Source organism: Manis javanica, chromosome 14 (genome assembly GCF_040802235.1).
Source record: "Manis javanica isolate MJ-LG chromosome 14, MJ_LKY, whole genome shotgun sequence".
NCBI classification, from domain to species: domain Eukaryota; kingdom Metazoa; phylum Chordata; class Mammalia; order Pholidota; family Manidae; genus Manis; species Manis javanica.
Window position 1 is genome coordinate 61,214,673 of NC_133169.1, and position 14,739 is coordinate 61,229,411.

The window sequence follows — 14,739 nt, forward strand, 5'->3', positions numbered from 1 at the left end:
TAAAAGAAAACACTAACTGCAATAAGAAAGAATGACACCAAATTAAATATAGCCCATTTTTCTTTTCTTTTTAAAATATTTGTCTGCATTTTCCAAATTCCATATTATAAATGTACTTAACTTTGGTAATCATAAAAAAATAAAGATTTCAAAGTATCACCGTGAAAAATGGAAGAGAACAGTATATGTGCCCACGTGTGTGTTCCCATGGGTGGGTGCCTCTATGAGCAGAAGAGATAAATGAGATTTTTGGTAAAACAGGTAGGTAAGTCAGATTAAGCATCCTTTTCCTGGGGAAAGGATTCCTGTCTAGATCTTAACTGGAACATGGAACGTAGATTCCAACACATTTAGGACTAGCGACATCATTCTGAGGTCACCGTGCTACTGCCTCATGCCCCGTCCCCTAAGGCAGAGGTAAAGCTGGTTCCTGTTAACAGCAGAGGAGGAATGCAAGATGAAGTATTCACAACGCTGCCTAACTACATGGCACTTCCTTCACATTCAGCTTGCGATCCAGCGCACACAGGTTCATAGAACTAGAGACATCTTAACCCTCCTGGAGTCAAAGCTCTACCTACCTACACTCCCCAGCTGACCTCCAGGGCCCCATGGATTTAAATAGCAGTTGCACACTCACAACTCCTAATTTATTTCTCTAGCTTGTGCTCTGAGTTCCTCATAACAACTTCCACTCTCACCCTACCACAGCCGGACCTCCACACAACACCCACGTGATGCTTGTGAAACCTAGGTGGGCTCATGCCACTCCTCAGTCAAGATCTACTTCACTCAGAGTAAAATGCACAGTCTCTTGGGTCTGAGTTCTCTGGTGCCGGCTGCCTCTGACTTTCTCTCTCATCATGCTCCCTACCTCACTGGGCTTCTGGCACACTGGTCTCCCCAACAGGCTCAAGGTTCATTCCTTTTTCTATCAGGCTCAATGGTCACCTTAATAGGATTGCCAAATTTAGCAAATAAAAATACAAGACACCCAATCAAAACTGAATTATAGATAAACAAGTTATTCTTTAGTATCAGGATATCCCAAATATGAGTTTACCAATGAACTGAGGCTGCCAACAGCATCAGGTGATAAAGCAAAACTTCAACAATTGTCAAGGAGATGGTTGAAGGAAAGAGAATATGGAAAGGGTGGAGGAGACCTGGAATTAGCCCAAAATGAATTCTTGGGAGATGTGACTTTAAAAAAGTAAAAAAGTGTAAGTTGACCAGAATAAGCAGGAGCAGCCTTCTGTGTACTGAAGCAGCTTAGCAGAATCACAGCAGTGGAAAGCAGCAAGACATTGGAAAAGAACAGGAAACAATTGACTTAGAGTGAAGAAGCAGACAGGCAGTAAACCTGGGCTGGAAGGACGGTGCGTCCATTGGTGAGGCTGATCTTCTCCCAGGAGCGTCCTTCCTCCCAATCCCTACCTCTCCAAGTATTAACCATCTATGCTCCCAGACCATCTTCTCCTCCTTCCCTGGACTTCCTAGCAGATAGTCATCTCTCCCTCTCTGGGTACAACAAAAAGCACTTGGGGGCAATTATTCATGGTCTTACCACTCTACAGTCCTGGAGAGCAGAGTGGGTCTTGCCCATCTCCATGACCTGCATGACTCCTCTCAATAAATGGATTTATCTGAATGCTGGGGAGTTTTAAGTTTTCTGGGGAAATAAATATGGAACCCTTGGTCCTGGAACATAAAGTAGACTAATCATGTCAAACCCCTGAGCTACCTGGTCTCTGTGAAACTGTGGCTGGGCTGTGTCTGAGGAACCAAAGTGGTGTCCACCAAGGAGGGAAAGCTCACATCCAGGTTCAGAGGCCAGGGTCAGCTGCATGCAGAAATCTGGCAGAGGCTGGAGCGCTGTAATTTAACAGGAGTTCGGGTCCCATGGTAGATGCAGGCAGGCAGCAGAGAAACAGACTGGTTAAGAGCAAGGACTCTGTAGCCCACAGCACCTTGGTGGAAATCTACCTTTACTACAAACAACCTCAGGCAAATTGCTTAACTTCTCTGTGCCTTCATCTGGAAAATGGGAATAGTAAGTCTTTACCTCACTGGGCAATCCTGAGGATGAATTAAGATAACCCCTGTAAAACTCTTAGCAAAGTGCACACAGTCTCAGCTTGTGTGCGCTTGTATTATTGTTAGCTGAACAACAGGGCTTACCTAAGTGCCTTTTGTGTGCTAGACACTCTGTTAGCCACCAGGAATACAAATCATTTTAAAAGCCATTAGAGCAACTCCAAAATGTTGGGCTCATAGGCCAGAAAGGACTGTGAGAGCACTTATACATTAAGGACAGAGAGACACCTGTCTGGGGAGGTGCAGGGCGGGGGAAGTTAGTGGATGCAATTTGAAACAATGTCAGGACACCCAAACAGGATTATTCCACAGACAACTGAGAATAGAGGATTTAAGAGAGATCAGTGTGGGAAATAGAGTCCAAGAGCCATCCTTCATTGGGAGCAACTGAAATAATAACAGGTGAGCCCTCTGAGTGTGGGACAGTAACACCAGAAAACCAGCAGCCTGTTCACAGACTCCCTCCACCAGCGGGCAGAAATGGCAAGCAGAGAAGGAAGGCAGGAAAAGATCAGCAAATTTGCAGATACAGTTGGCATATGGAAAATTTACAGACTGCAAATCACAGACATCGTGCAAGGAACATATGGCCTCTCTATATGCTAGAGGCCTGCACGGAGGGGCTGGCAGGAGAAATGGAGAGGACCGTGCAGTCAGACGCAGTGCTGGTAAGAGCTGAGCGAGTTAAGGTGTCTGCTCATGGTCACATACCTCAGGCCCAGAGAAAGCTGGAACTCAGGCCCCAGGAACACCACCCACTGCCCTCCAGGAGGCCACCTCCTGCTGAAGCACATCTGGATTACTTAAGGGCTAATTACACACTGCAGTTAACACACAGTGTGAAGCTTCCTGCCTTTTTGGCTGCTTCCTTATGCTTGGCCAGGTAGACTCCGAAATACAGAGATGAAAGTCATGGGAGTACATTTTGTGATGTTAGTAGTTCTTTAATATTTACGTGTATCTATCTATCTATCTATCTATCTATCTATCTATCTATCTATCTATCTATCATCATCTATCTGGATGGGGGGTGATTAGGGAGAATATTGGAAATGTCCAGACATTAGCCAAAGTGTAGCAGGAATGAAAGCAAGATTGAGACTAGAATTAACACAGGAACAGACTAGATTAAGTGTAGACTGAGGCAAACTAGACCAGATTTGCTCAAGAGTAGCCAAGACAAGGGAAGAAGCAGGAAACTGAAAGCCACGGGAATGAGGAGGTGGAAGGAGGAGCCTGGCATTTTGTTTCTTAAATTGTAGTTCCAGGACCATGTGGTACTAAAAAATAGTTTCCTGTTAAAAAAAATAGATTTCTGGCCCCAGTGGAGAACTAGTGAATCAGAATCTTTTAAGGGGCAGGTCCTCAGATTGAATTTTGCTTGTCTCCCTGTACCTGGAGATTCTTATTAATTTTAGAATTTTAGAATTACTGAACTAGAGAAAAAAACAAAAAACAAAAAAAACCACTGAAAATATACATTTTTTTTAAGTTGTAGGAAAATACATGTAACAAAAAATTTACCATTTTAACCATTTTGAAGTATAGTTTACTAGTACTAAGTAGATTCACATTGTCATGCAACCAATCTCCAGAACATTTTTACCTTGCAAAACTGAACTCTATACCCATTATACATTATTATTCATTTTTTCATCTTTATCTACTTATTTGTATTGAGATATCATTGACATATAACATTATATATTATTTTCAGGTGTACAACATAATGATTCGATATTTGTATGTACTGTGAAATGATTACCACAATAAGCCTAATTAACACCCATCACCAGACAGTTACAAAATTTTTTTTTATGGTAAGAACATTTATTATCTACTCTCCTAGAGACTTTCAAATATGCAACACAGTGTAATTAAGTAGAGTCACCATGCTATAATATATCCAGTGTGTGAACTTTTTATTGAGGTATAAAATACATTTAGAAAAGTGCCCAATCTTAAGTATATAATTTGATGAATTTTCATAAACTGCACACACCTGTGAAAACAGCACATGATTGAGAGCCCGACATGGCTAGGACCCCAGAGCCCCCATGTCCCTCCCCCCAACAACCCCCAAGAGTAACTGTGATGTTGACCACCTGACACCATGGATTAGTATTGCCCATTTTTAGTTTTCATATAAATGGGATCACATAGAATGTGTTCTTTTGTGCCTGGGTTTTCACTCAGCATCATATTTTCGAGCTTCCCCGTTGGTGTCGGGAGCTGCTGCAGCCAACCCTGCATGAACAGAACAGAGTTCATCCATTGAACCACTGATGGAATTTGGGTTGTTTCCATCTTTTGGTTATTGTAACAAATGGTGCTCTGCTAATTCCTATACATGTCTTTTGGGGGGATATACATGCCTTTCTGTTTTGTAGATGCCCAAGAGTAGAATTGCTGGGTCATAAGTCTGTTATACATTACTATTGTTACTGTTTATTTTACAGTTTTGCTAAAGCTCAGTTAGCTATCCTAGATTCAGAGCTGACATACAATCCCTGGAGCACAGACTTGAATGCAGGCCTCCAGGTTTACAGGGCCAGGTCTAAGCTGAATTGGTTGTCAAATATTTTTAATATCACCCCTTCGTAGCCTACCTAAGTAATAACTCCAGATGCCACAAGAGAAATGATTAATATAAAATAACTATATGTTAGGAAAAATATCAATTTTAGTTTAAATTTTTGTCCATTATGACATGTTCTGATGTTTATGTTTATTTTTTCATCTATAATTTTCTAACTGCAGACTGTCACTTGGAATTCTTGCTTTTTATAGAGTCAACATGGGCACATATTCAAAATGCATACAGTGTACTGTTATGATTGTATTCACTGGTACACACGCAGTTGTACACACATTTCACAGCAGCAAATCTGCTACTATGTTAATTTGTTGTCATTTAATATTTATTGACAAGCTACAATATATTAGACATTGAGATGTTCTTCTATTCAGAATTCAATACCTCGTGTCAAACCTACCTAACGAAATGCTCCTGATTTGAGGTCCATAGTCCGAGACCTTCAGGGCTTAGGGCTTCCCTGTGATTTTTCTCAATGTTACAAGGTCATTCTCCTTACATTTTCATGTTGCATGTCAGTTCTCTGCTGTGAGGATGAAGGGTGATCATTTCACTTACTGAACTCGTACACTGGCAGAATTTTCCTTATGTACCCACTATTTTAGTTACCTTGGCTGCCTTCCATTAAAAATGTACTTTTAAAAATTAAAGCCATCCAATGATTTTTTAAAAAATCCATGTTGTATAGGATTCCTTTAATACATAGACCTTTCTTACATTAAGCAATACTAAATAAATTTGCATGTAATGTTATTTAAGCCTGATTTTGTAGTAAGTAATTAAATTCAAACTGTGTGTCATGGTCTACTGTGTACAATCTTTTGTTTTAACAGACAAAAAATAAGATTCTTTGTATGTACAAAGTCTACGAGAAACTTAAAAATTACTACTAAAATCCCAAGTGAAAAAGGGAAAATCTCTTTGTTACAAAAAAATTCATAAATATTGTCTCTCTAATTTGCATACTAGTCCAATATGACTCTCTCTGACATGGAGAAAAAGAGGTATGAAAAAATTAAATAGTTTCTTTGAAGCCTCCCATACAGCTAGATAAATTAACAAGTCTCTCTACTTAGAAAAACATTTCAAAGAGATTTGATCCTTTTTTTTAACAGAAGTTAAAAAGGAAAACAAAGTTCTTCTTCCTCTCTGAGGACCATTAAAATCTCCCTAAACCTCAGCAGGTATCTGGTCTTATTAAAGATATATGCTATAAAGCATATGAAAATAGCAGAAGTGTTTCTATATAATTATAAAAACAGGCTCTTCAGACTGTTAATGAAATTTCCCACCAGAAAAAAGTACAGACAGGAGGATGGGACTAGACACAAAATCACAATCCATTCATGTGTGAGAAAAATTTAAACATCTGCAGAAGATCCTATGAAAACAGTGCCATTGGTTGCTGCTCTTAAAAGTTTGCAGTATCAAGAAGAGAGTGCAAACATCTTGTACCAAAACAGTGATTCAATAAAATAAATATGTATTGCATTACATTGTCATCTCTCAAAAGGCCATTATAAAAATCTTCAACAGGTACCACTGGTTTAAACTTAAAGACAGTTTGGGTTTCTTATGATGAAAAGTTCATTTCTAGAATTTTAAAGCTTAATAACTAGACTTTCCACTTTGCAGCTTATCCGGGTCAAACTCTAAATTGCAACTAACTGCAATAAGTTGAAATTAAGTACTCTCCTTGATAGCACAGTATTTTCCAGGCCTCTTTCCCCCAGGAACTATTTGTGTAGTTTTAATATAACAAATGAAGTTTAATATTAGTTTGGGACAAAAACAACAGCTTCTTAAAGCGTTATACTCTAACCTAAAATTTATTTATGGGTTATATACCATTTTGGAGTTTGCATGGATTATCTGAGAATTTAGTACTATTGTAAATTTGTGATAAACATCCCAAGCACGCTAACAACACTTAGGCCTTGGTACTTTACAAGACACTGAAAACATGACTTGATTACATTTAATTTGATTCCAATTAAAAAGCACTTAAGTTTTTACTGAATTAGATTACACTGAATGTTTCTATAGAAGACACTTCATTATCTGAAGCAGCTTTAATTTAAAATGATCACAGAGAGTGAAAAACACTGTTCATTTTAATAAGATGGGCTTAATCCCATATCATATTTCACAATTGCACACTGTAGGTTTTGGTTTATTAAATAAACCTACAAAGACCCTGGTAAAAACATCTATAATACTGAGTGCCTCATTCACAGTTTACCCAAGCTGCATAACTTTTAAGTCTTAACAGAAATCTGAAATAAATATTGTGTGTGGGAGCGGGGGGAAGGGGGAGGTGTTAAATAAAAATGAGGAGATAATAACAAGACACTGAAGTGAAAATATTGCTTTTTTACTAAATTTTTAAGCAGTGAGTTTCATAACTAATTAAAAATGAAAACAAACTTCTGACTTATGAGGCAACAATAGCTAAATAAATGCAAGGTGCCCCCAAGCCATAGAACTTCCTGAAACTTCACATTTCCCTTTTGAAACAAATAACTATCTTGAAATCAAATTACTATGTATGTATTTGAATCACAACAAACCAAAATGTTTGTCTTCCCTGTGTTCAACAATTTTCTAAAGTGCCATTATTTTACAAGCCTCAGTTTAGATTAGAGTTCCAAAAGGGGAAAATTATAATTAAAAACAAAATGAGGACTAGAACAAATGTCTAAAGTCACTAACTTTGTACTAAGCATAAACTGATGGCTAGCTTTCATTGGCTAGATCTCTGCTGACACATTTGGCTTGCCTGTCTCTGATATTTCAGGAATAAAGGCAAATTTGTGGTTTGTGGTTAGTGATTAAACACCAAGTGAACTTGTGTGTGTGTGTGTGTGTGTGTGCTCTTGTATAGGAAAATCTGCAGCATTTTGAGCGTTTCGCACTTGTAACAATGTCTTTATTATGCCTTCCAGAATTAACCGATCTAAAATCCCGTGACTCTACGATTGGATAATTAGAACTCTAAGGACCAACAAATAAAACACATTATTGACTTTCAGATCTTCAATCAAACAAATATTTACAGCTGCAACTCGCAAAAATTATTTCCCTTTAAATTGGCATCATCTCAAAAACCTGTGCTACTTATCTGAAACATGGAAGGATCATCAACAGCCTCTTCCCAAATTAGGTTTAAACTGTAGAAACAATGCTACAAACTTGAGAACAATCTGCATGTGACCCACTGAAGACAAATGAAACTTGGTAACTACAAGCTTCTTCAATGGCTGCCTGACCTTGAAACCCAGAACAGCAGGGGGTGGTGAGGAATAGTGACTGGTTTAGTGACCAGTAGCTATAGATATCAGAGAATGTGCTTGTTGTCAATGACAGTTGCTGAAATCTGTCTATACCACACCGGAACAATCAATTTTGTAAATGATTGCAATAATCAAGGAAATTGCCTAATTTATAAATCCTTGCATACAGCATTTTAATGGATTCCTCCATTTTAATGCTGATGCCTTCAGAGCTAAATGAATTGTTGTCTGAGCTGTCATTACCCAAAATGATAAAAACATTCCGTCTGGTGGGGAAACCACATCTCATGGATATTCAGGCCCTCAACCCATAATCACTCACAAGTGACTTCCATGAAAGTTTCACACTGCTGAGCCTCAAGAAAAGCAAGAGAGCAGGCGTGCTCATGTCGAGGCCTTGGTGCAAGTCCCCATCACAGTGTTGGAATTTGAACAGACCACCTTTTAGACAAACCGCAATGCCCCCAGTTCCGACAGCCCCACATTGTAGGAGTTTTTCTCCCCTTTCTTTCTGCCTAATGCCGGGTCACTCTTTGTCACCAAACCCTACAGTCAGCAGGCTTGGCCACTCAGAAATCCCAGATGGTGAAGCACACCAACACGGATGACGCTGGAGGCACCGAATCACATGCGTGATGGCCCAACCCTGACACTCCCACTAACGGGTAAATCTATGGCCTCCGCCTGAAGACCCAGTCTGCACGCTTAGCTCTTTCCCTAAGGCCGGCACACGCAGACTGCTCTCCTCAGTTAAACCTTGGCCAATTGATTCCAGCCAATAGTGGGCTGTCAGTACTTTACTTACTGCTCAATCTCACTAACCTGACATTTATGGTGCACTGATTGGCCTCTGTCAGTGGTGCTGGTTGTAAATTCACTTTGAAAAGCTTTGCGTTAACAGCCTTCAACCAGGCTCCGAGAAGAGCTCGAACAGGCAGCCTGACAATTGCTCGACCTCCTGCCCTTATTACAGTGAGTAAATCAGGGTTTGAGCCATTAGGCTGGAGCCTGGGGCCTACACAAAAAGGATTGACATGACGAAAGGTCAACCTCTGTCACACATGTGTAACAATTTGGATAATGGAATTCTGTAACTTATCGGAGCAAGGTGGCAAATGCTTACAAGGAAAAGTATATTCTGCTCTGGCTTCTCTGGCTTTTACGCTAAGCAGTTACACCAGAGTCTGTATTTCTTGTGTAAATACACAAGGAATGTCTGAAGTCATGAAATCTTGAGTATATACGATACTAAAACAGAGAGAGAGAGAGAGAGCAAGGCAGTGGCTCTCCGGCATGGAGTTCCTTAGAATGGCAAAGCGTTGTTCCCACACTACCCGTGTGTCAAATCACATCCATCTGAGAGAAGAGGCTTTTTGACATCGTGGACACAGTTCCTCAGCTAAGTACTAGGCAGATTTTTCATACTCAATCAAAAATTTCTAAAATCGATGAGATCATACTACAACTACACCTGACAATTGCTAGGTAACACAATTGCAGGTGATTTATGGGTAACACAATAGATTTACTCAAATAATTAAAACTACCTTACTTGACACAGTAAATACAAAGGGTCCCCTGTAGGTTCCTCAGCCCAGTGTTGTCACAATCAACATTTCCATCAGATTGTTTTCTGCCATTCAGTGAGTGGGGAGGGCAGATTTCATCTGTCCACCAACCTTTGAGATTGATCTTACTTTCTATACCCTAGTTTTAAGTCAGCAGGGGAAAAGAAAAAATTATATAAGAAAATATGCAGTCGTGGACAAGAAATACTTGTAAACTGTTTTCTTCACATGGACAAAATGCTATCAATGAAGAAAGCAATCTATAAACAACAGATACACTGAACTGACTAATGCAACAAAGAGTCCTACAGATACAGAACACATCACTCTCTATAATCTGTAGGTAGAGCACCATAGCGGCACACGCACATTTGGAGTAAACCTCACTAACGTGAGAATTTCCAAAGGGCTGTTGTAATTTTTGTTAAAAGCAGAGTCACTTTTGGACTTAGAGAGCCAACGGTGGCTCTGTTCAGAGTGGCGCATAAAAAAGGACCAGGGCTTTCATTAGACCTTTTCAAAGCCAACTTTAAATACTAAGTTCTCATTTTTAACACAAAGCTGGAAACCATTCCAAGAGGCAGCAGATGGTTTTACAGTTTATGTAAAACTACAAAATGCTCACACTCTATCAAATGGGCACCACTATAAAAGACATCTTCAAATCAAATGAGGCAAAGCCAGAGAGATACACCAGCTGTTACTCTGAATAATTTAAAACATAATCATAACATTGCTATGGTTTATTTTTAAGGAGAAATTATTTGGATTTTTGAGAAACTCAAATATTCAAAAGCACACTGACAAGCAGTCTAATATATTATATGACAAATTGCTAAGAAACACAATTTTTATTTCAGTATAACTGTAACACAATTTTTACTCCACATATTTCCATCCCCTGGCTTTTGGCGAATCAAACCAAAATGAGCCAAAGTCTGCAAAGCAAAATATGGAGTAGATAGTTACAGTACTATCACTGGAACAATTTTTAAATAAGTGCAATTTAATTTTTAAATGATTTTAATTTAAAGTGATTAATTTTTGGCTATTTTTTTCTCAACATCTAAATATATACAAATGGGTACAGTACTATATGGGAATTGGGTCATTTATAGAAATATACATTAATATATTTAAAATATGAAATCAATTCATTTCCTTCTAGTACTAATTATCTGTGATGGTTTTGAAATAAATACACATTTAGCAACATGTACTATATTTTTAATACTGGTTTCATTATTGTCTTTTGACCTAAGCTAAATGGTAGTGATATAAAATAGACCATTTGCTTAAAGCAAATTTCTTATTAAATCTAAAATACTGCCACACAGTATCAAACCACAAAAAAGGACATTATCTCCCTTTATGTTCTAAAGAAAAATAATGAAGTTTTCTACATGGTACAAATGAAAATGAAATGCTCACATTTACTCAGGCACAGAGAAGACAGGTTCTATAAAATTAAATCCCTTTCTAGTCTCTTGACTATGATCCTAATAAGTCACTATATTATTTCAATTAGCAGAATAATTTTTCCAGGGTGAAAATGAGTACAATCTATTTTGTTATTGTTGCCAAAATTTCTTGTCAAATCAAACTTTCAGTTGAAAGGCCTAATTTTAGCCTATCTAAAACCGTAACATTATTTTAAACTTCTGTATTTCATTCCAGTAGAATCTTAAGTATACACTATGTACATTCCTCAGGTTCAGTCATATTAAATTCTGATGTTAAGCAGAAAGGGGGAAACCATGTGCTAACTAGATTAATTTATCTCAAGGGAAAAACAGCACATTAATAATTGAGATAATGTTTTCATAAATGTTGGGATCAAATGTCCCTTTTCACTTCTTTATTAGAAAACACATTAGGACAAAATTATCTCACTCTCATCAATAAGACCTAATTGCTGAGAAAGACTATGTTTTCTTAACAAAATGTTCAGAAAGATTTTTCCCATTATGTCCAAATAGTTAGAAATATATCATGCACCCAAGTCTTGTTGGAATAAATGTATAGAAGCAGGGCAAGTGACTATTTAATCCATCCTGTAATGTTTTTGTTTTAAATTATCTGAGTTTATTATTTTTTGTAAAACACATAAAGTTCTGATTCCAAAAGAAAAATTGGCCAAAAAAAGGAGTAATTCGGCATTTTGATTGTTAATCTCCTTAAACTCCTTTTTTAACAATTAACAATCTCCTTAAAATATTACCTTGGCTTCTTGCTAAAAAAAAGGAAAACTCTTACAACTTTCCAGAAAACCTTAAAGAATCAAAACATATTGAAAGTAGTGAATGATATTTAACTTTCCTTCCTTAAGTTCCCATATTTTTAAGAGCTAGGATTATACAAGAAATATTAACTAAAAGCTGATAGCACACTTACAAACCAATCAAACAAGCTCTCCATGGCTGATATATGTTAAATATTAAAAAGTCATTTTCTAAAAAGGATATAGAGCTTTTAATGATTAAACAAAAGGAGTAACTAAGGTGAATCTGATTGTTTCTATAATATGCCTGTATGTGTATAATAAAATACAACCATACTAAAAACAATGAACTGTAAACTGAAACAAAAATCCATCACCTACTTGGAAACAGTGGCAGAGAAAGATTAGCAATCCATTTATTGTACCGAAATAAAGATAAGTAACTCTGGTAAGATCCGTCAGGACCTGAGTATTGAACTCATCAAGTGACTTGAAAAAATGTGAGGAAGAGAAATGATTCCAGTTGCCTTTTAAAATGAAATGGTCATGATTCCATTGCTTTTAATTTTTTAAAATATCAGCCGATGTGATATTCTGGAAGATATCTAAAAGAATATGTTTTAAAAATGGATAATTACTACATGAGTCATTAAGCAATTATTGCCAGAAGTTTTCTATAGACCTGTGGTATATTCCAATTACTAATTCTTTCTAATATAAATAATCTAATGATCAAAATTTTTCACAAGGGAATTCAGGTTTAAAAGGAAAGCCTAAAATTTAAGGAATAATCCAACATTTAGAATCCTCTGTTGTAAATTTAACATAATTCAAATAGTCACATTTCATAAAAATACTGAATCATAATACTTAAAATTAAAGATAAACTCATGCTTTCTATCTTAAAAATAATTATACTAATAAAAATCTGAAACCTATTAAAGTGTTTTATCTTATAAATGAACATTGGCACTAACTTAGTTACCTGGCCCTGGTCAGTCATATTTTACATGATCTCCCACTAGACTGATACATTTTGCATGGCTACAGTTTTAATACCCCTTCATGAATCCCCTAAACGCAAGTCATTCTAACTGTTCTTACAGATGACAAAAGTAGATTATGTCCTGAATTTAGAAGTAGAGACCTGTAGATCATTCAAGCATACATTCAGCAAAGTCTTTTATGAACTAGAACCAAGTCTAGGCACTCCCCAACACATCAACTCACATACCCGAAACAACCGGTCAGACTCACTTTATAGCTACTCAAGTATCAACTGTAAACAACAAAACTGATTAAATTATCCAGTCTTTTTTCAACAGAATTTTAACTTCATCAATACAAGTAAGTAAAGGTACAAATGAAAGGCTTCATAGTTTTCACTATTAAAATATATCATCATATTCTGTATGTGCAGTGGGCTCCTGCCAACATCCCAACCATCCAAGGGCTTTCAGAAAAAGAAAAAAGATGAGCCTTGGGATTTTTTTTCATGTTTACAGTTTTGTCCCCTGGCTCTCTAAAAACTGATGGGCTCTAAACCTGAGTATCAGAAGGCACTATAGTAGTGCTCAGTTTTAACATTTGCAGATAGAACAAATCTGCGCCACTGAACAATTGTTTTATGATTTATTCAGAAAAGTATTGGCCGACCTCTGACTGCATATGGTATTAGAGTTCCTAATAGCACCACTTTAACATGGAAAGTGCCTGGAAGCATTTTATAAACTTTAAACCACATTGAAAGTTATAACTAATTAGTCAGAAACAAAAACCAACTAGGAGATATTTCAAAATCAGATCCTTTGATTATTTCTCACTTGTCAGTTTTTCCTATCCAAGACCTCTGACTTCCAGCCTGCCTCTAGGTACCAAGCCATTTTCTCCTAGCCTGTTTTCCTATAAAACTTTGTATAAAAAAAAACTGGTAACAAATATGCACAACTTTTTTTTCTCATTCAAGAATCCTATCCTGAAAGATTAAAAGTGTGTAACTGTTTTCCAATTTAAGAGTGAAGTGGAACCTGGGGGCCTGAGCATGGGGGTACGTAGCCCACGGCCACCCGGTGGTCATCCTGGCCTGCTGGCCGGCCTGTGAGCTCATACACTGAGCTCCTCCCGCACCAAAGGAGGCTTTGCAGGCACGGTTCCCCTAGTTATGAAGGGTTCTGGAGACCAGGTCTGTTTTTCACAATACTGTATCTCCAAGTGCATCTCAGCAAAAATTTGAGGGCATTATTGAGTCAAATGAGTTTTAGTGAATATGAAGCACCTCACCATAAAATGATCATTTTGATAGGCCACTGAGACAAGTGTGTGGTGAGCTGCCACAGAAATTACCCATTAATAGAGCCCTAAGGTCCATGCCAACTTGGTCGCTGGCATTTATGAAACTTTCTTTTCCGCCTATTCCCACTCCGTTACATGGCCTGGACTCAAATGGCCAGATTTACATGCTGCCCTCAAGGGTAAGACTTCCAGCATCTTGACTTTCATCAGTAACTCCAGGGGTGGGAGGTGGCCAACACTGGGGCAGAGATTACCTGCACTAAGGGTCTGTCTCCTTGGAAAGGGACCTCAGTAACCAACAACGACACTCTAGGACAAATTTCACCTGAACATTTGTCAAGGAAGTTGCTTATTCTTAAACAATAACAGCAGGTTAAGATTGTGCCATTGCCAATATCACCAGTTGGATGATGACAAAGTGATTGGACTTTTCTACATTTTGGTTTCCTAGCTTGTTGAAGACTGCGTAATTGTACTTTGTCGGAGAGGAAGCCAAGTTTGTGATTTCTGACTCACAACATAATTTGCTTACTTTGGGTACTTTGAACGTTAGGAAACGTTTCAGTCTCTCACATTCAGCATTTGCAAAACTTTTTTATCTGGGAAAATGAGGTTCGCTCTCCTTCCTCCTGTGTATGCTTATGTTCCTTCTTGCCCAGTGTGCAAAAGCTT

The 14,739-nt window shown here is 37.8% G+C and overlaps 1 protein-coding gene across 4 annotated transcripts in view; it reads right to left on the reverse strand.

Moving 5' to 3' along the window:
- The window catches only part of PRDM6 (PR/SET domain 6), a 150,743-nt gene that overhangs the window by 74,637 nt on the left and 61,367 nt on the right, over positions 1-14,739 (reverse strand). The window lies entirely within an intron of this gene.